General features: G+C 34.6%; 1 pseudogene; it reads left to right on the top strand.

Annotated features, from left to right (window-relative positions):
• The first annotated feature begins 467 nt into the window (after positions 1 to 467).
• The window catches only part of LOC103610340, an 8160-nt pseudogene continuing 3112 nt past the window's right edge, over positions 468 to 5515 (top strand).

Below are 5515 nucleotides of genomic sequence, written 5' to 3'. Positions count from 1 at the left end.
TCTACAGCCTGAGGAACAGGGACATGAACAGAGCCTTGAGGAAGCTCATCGACAGGATAACTTCTCTTCTGTCATTGTCTCGTATGATTTGAACGTGAGTTTCAGAATAAGTCAAAGTGACAGAAATCCTCATGACAGAGTGTCTGACTCTTTCATCACCAAGTTCTCCTAAAATCACTAGAGAACATATTGGCCAAGTGCATTTTAACTTGAAGATGAAACTTGACTTTGCTTTTTTACCTACTTCTGTGATGTTTGACAAATGATTTCAATTCTCTAAATTCTATTTCATTACTCAGGTTCCATAGAAGCAGAGCCTGAAACAGGGTCCAGTTTTAGTAGTTTTTTCTTGTGGATCACTCTTAGAAGATGCAAAGTTGGGGAAGGAGAATAGGGCAAGAAAAGGATTTAAGCAAGAGCGTGGTCATGCCTAGAGACTGGGTTCCACTGATGCCATCATTAGTGCCATGCAGACGTTTCTCAAAGTTAAGCCTCAGGTGCAGCAAGGCAGCTGACTTTATACCCCCATCTAGTAATTTTTGAGAGTGGTCACTGGCAAACCATATCCTTCTGAGGCAACATTAGTATCCACCACATTCAATTTTATTTTGTATAAAATGGAAATAATTAGATGATCTCAGTGGTGTCCGATGACTGTGACATATTTGAACTTCATCAGTGAAGATGTCTTTGGTTCTTCTAAGAAAAAGAAACACTAACTCCAATATGTCCAAGCAATAAAGAGAGTAATCATTAATCACAAAGACTTCAGAATTAGGGATTGTATAGGAATAGAGAGTAGGGCTTCACTCAGCCCTCCGTGGGGTGGTTTGTCCTAGGACTGATTTTCTCATGGTTACCTGGTGGGGGCTGCAGACACAGGTGTCATAGTCAGCCATGACTCCCAGAGACAAAACACTGAGTGTTCTTCCTTGGGTCGGTTGATAATAGACCTTTCCACGGGGTCAACCAAGAGGAATCTTTGTGGTGAGTTGAATGCTTGCCCCCAAGATAATCCATTCACATCTGAGTCCCCCTAACTTGTGAATATTAACTTATATGACAAAAGGGTGAATGTCATTTATTGGGAAAAAGGCCTTTGCAGAGAAAGAGCTTACTCCATATTATCTGGGTGGGTCTTAAATATAATCAACTATATCTTTATGAGATAGACGGAAGTGCAGAAGACACAGAGAGAAGGAAGCTGCAATGTCACCAGGATGAGAGACACTGCATTGATGGGGGCCAGTATCTGATTGCCAACATTGTAGATACTTATCCTAAAAAACTGTCATTTTCATAGGACTCTAGTACATCTTTTTATAGCCCTTTATAATTTATTAAGTAAGCCTTATTTTGACCTTATTAAAGTTAAAACTTTGGGAATAAATTTTGTGTCTTGGTTGTTGTGCCTCTGACATCCAATACTTTTTTTTTTTTGCATTTAGAAATTATTCATTTATTTTCAGTGCTCTTTATTTTTTATATTTTGTATGGGGGCTATAAAAAACTAAGTAGCCTTTCTGGTGATGAAAGTTTGGGTAGCTATGGTGTTGCTACTGTGAATAAAGCAGTTTGAGCATTCTCTTTCATGTCTCCTGGTGGAAATGAAAGTTTTATATATGGGGGTGGTATTTATTATTAGCTCTAGGGGAGCCGCTTTCCACATTTGGATAGTTCCAAAGAGTTTCCTAAGTGGTTGAACCAATTTACTTTCCCAGTAGTTGGTCCTGGTGATTCATATCATTACAAAACATTTGCATTTACTCTGATAATTTAGTGGACTACAGTGTTGTTTAGTTAATTTACATTTCTCTTATTATGAGGTTGAGAGTCGTTTCACATGTTATGACCATTTATTTCTTTGTTTCTTGTAAAATACTTCAAAAAGTTCATAGAAAGATGCATATTATCTTTTAATTGCATTTTTCCATGAACTTTTTGAAATACCCTTATATGTATTTATGATATTTCCATTAAACGGTTTATCATTTTCCTATCAATTCAAAACAGTTCTTTAATTGGAATATCAATCCTTTGTGATTTATATGCATTGGGGATTTGTTTAAAGCATTTGCTTTGTTCTGTTTAGTGGATGCACAGAGTGCTTAGTTTCTTTTTTTAAGTTTATTTATTTATTTATTTATTTATTTATTTATTTATTTATTTTTATCAGTTTTTTGTTTTAATTTGTCACTATACAGTGTAGTTGATTTTCATGTCCCTTTACCAATTCCTCTTTCCCCCCTCCCGCTCCCCCTTTCCTCGCCTCCTCCCATCAACATCATATCTGTTCACTGGTCTGAACAAGTTCCAGGAATTGTTGTGATTGTTGTGTCTTCTTCCCCACCCAACCACCCCCCACTGTTAAGTGCTTAATTTCAATATGTTTAATTTGTCAGTATTTTCCCTAATGGTTTGTTTTCTTGTAAAATACTTCAAAAAGTTCATAGAAAGATGCATATTATCTTTTAATTGCATTTTTCCATGAACTTTTTGAAATACCCTCATATGTATTTATGATATTTCCATTAAACGGTTTATCATTTTCCTATCAATTCAAAACAGTTCTTTAATTGGAATATCAATCCTTTGTGATTTATATGCATTGGAGATTTGTTTAAAGCATTTGCTTTGTTCTGTTTAGTGAATGCACAGAGTGCTTAGTTTCTTAAGTTTATTTATTTATTTATTTATTTATTTATTTATTTATTTTTATCAGCTTTTTATTTTAATTTGTCACTATACAGTGTAGTTGATTTTCATGTCCCTTTACCAATTCCTCTTTCCCCCCTCCCGCTCCCCCTTTCCTCACCTCCTCCCATCAACATCATATCTGTTCACTGGTCTGAACAAGTTCCAGGAATTGTTGTGATTGTTGTGTCTTCTTCCCCACCCAACCACCTCCCACTGTTAAGTGCTTAATTTCAATATGTTTAATTTGTCAGTATTTTCCCTAATGGTTTGTATTCAATAGATCTTGATAATAAGCACCCTATTTACCATGATCTAAAGGATTAATAATTTTGTCTTTTATATTTGAGACATGAAACCTCCTAGAATNCCTCCTCCCATCAACATCATATCTGTTCACTGGTCTGAACAAGTTCCAGGAATTGTTGTGATTGTTGTGTCTTCTTCCCCACCCAACCACCTCCCACTGTTAAGTGCTTAATTTCAATATGTTTAATTTGTCAGTATTTTCCCTAATGGTTTGTATTCAATAGATCTTGATAATAAGCACCCTATTTACCATGATCTAAAGGATTAATAATTTTGTCTTTTATATTTGAGACATGAAACCTCCTAGAATTTATTTTTGTCTTGGATATAAGACAGCAATCCAAATTCCTTTTTAAGTCCTCACACCATTTATTACATACTCTATTCACTTAACATAATGCCAATTCAGCAATAAAGAAACGGTTTGTGTTTGTGTTCGCATTTTTCTGGACTCTTTTCTGAACAGTAGCTTTGCTATATCTAATCCTTTACTATTATCATATGTCTTTTTTTATTGTAGCAAGCATTATTTTTTTCTGACAATTTGCAATTTGCTGCAACAATATCAAAAACCAAGAATCAGAATTTCAACCTATAATGTGTAATGTTAAATAAATGTATATTGAAACTACTGCTATGATGTTGGGAAAAGTTGGTAGAGAAATTCTGAAAAGAGAAAAATATCTGCTACATCCTTAGTCCATATCAATTACAGAGAATATATTAGAAACTGCTAAATATAATATGCAAAAACAGGACCAACTTTCGCTGAGCCACACATTGAATTAGACGTGTTTGCATTTTTATGGTACATTCACTATATTATCATTGGTTATTATACACGTAATAGACATATATACCCATATAAATAAAGTATATTTTTAGCTTGAATGCAATCTCTTTCATCTTTTTGGAATAGCCATTCTAACAGGTATGAGGTGATATATCACTCTGGTTTTAATTTGCATTTCTTTAATGATTATTGATGTTGAGAATTTTTTTCATTTATCTGCTGTCCATGTGTATGTCTTCTTTTGACAAATAAAGATTTATTCAGGTCCTTTGGCCATTTCTGAACTAGGTTATTTATTTTCTTGCTACTGAGCAGTTTATATATTTTGAATATTAGCAATTAGAAGTATGGTTTGCAAATATTTTCTCCCATTCCATAGGTTGTCTCTTCATTCTGTTGATTGTTTCCTTTGCTGTGCAGAAGCTTTTTAGTTTGATGTAATCCTTTTTGTCTATTTTTGCTTTTGTTGCCTGAGCTTTTGGGGTCAAATCTAAAAAATTGTTGCCCAGACCAAATGTAGTTTTCCCCTTATATTTTCTTCTACTAGTTTTACAGTTTCAGGTCTTACATTTAAGCTTTTAATCCATTTTTAGTTGGTTTTTGTATGCAGTATGAGATAAAAATCCAATTTTATTCTCCGCATGTAGATATCCAGTTTTCCCAGCACCATTTATTAAAAATACTATCTTTCCCCCCATTTTGTGTCCTTTGCAACTTTGTCAATTAACCATAAATGCATGGGTTCACTTCTGGGCTCTCTATTCTGTTCCATTTGTTGATGTGACTATTTTTATGCTAGTATCATGCTGTTTTGATTACTATAGCTTTGTAATATAGTTCGAAGTCAAGTAGTGTGTTACGTATAGCTTTGGGGGTTTTTTGCTCAAAATCGTCTTGGTTATTTGACATGGGTATGTTTCCATATGAATTTTAGAATTGTTTTTGTGATTTTTGTGAAAAAGGATATTGAAATTTTCATAGAAATTGGATTAACTTGTAGATTGCTTTCAGTAGTATGAACATTTTAACAATAGTAATTCTTCCAAATTCACAAACACAGGTTATCTTTTATTCGTTTGTGTCATATTTAATTTCTTTCATCAATGTTTCATAGATTTCAGTGTACAGGTCTTTTACCTCCCTGGTTAAAATTAAAGTATTTTATTTTATTATTGTAGCTGTTGTAAACAGGATTTCTTTTTCAGATAGTCTGTTGTTAGCATATAGAAATGCTATTGGTTTTTGTGTGTTGATTTCGTATTGTGAAACTTTACTGTGTTTGTTTATTAGTTCTAACAGTTTTTTGGTGGAGGCTTTAGGGTTGAAACACAGTCTCTGTTTTCCTGATATTGTGGTTACGGTAGGACTGCCTTTGAAGGTACCTAGAGGAAAAGACTAGAATCCTGTACAGAATGAAGATGTGCCTATGTGTAAAGTCACTAAAATTGGATGTGAGCAAAATAAGGTGGAGGGAAGAAGATGGCACAGACCTCAACTCTCTGGATGAGAAACCAGTCAACACCAGGCTCTTCCTTCTCTGAGCTTTGCTCTTTATGGATTTGTGCTGCCTGGGATCAGAGTAACAATAAAAAGTTTTGACTAATGAGAAAATTCAATACTGAACACACAAGGGCCACAGAGACTGCAAATAGTCTGCCTGTGACCAGTCACTCAACAGCCATGTCCAGGCCAGCATGCAGCTCACATGAGCCTGGTCCC

Source organism: Galeopterus variegatus, unplaced genomic scaffold (genome assembly GCF_000696425.1).
Source record: "Galeopterus variegatus unplaced genomic scaffold, G_variegatus-3.0.2 Scaffold10960, whole genome shotgun sequence".
In the NCBI taxonomy this organism is placed as follows: domain Eukaryota; kingdom Metazoa; phylum Chordata; class Mammalia; order Dermoptera; family Cynocephalidae; genus Galeopterus; species Galeopterus variegatus.
The sequence above is the reverse complement of the archived record's forward strand: the minus strand, read 5'-3'. Positions and strand labels throughout refer to the sequence as shown.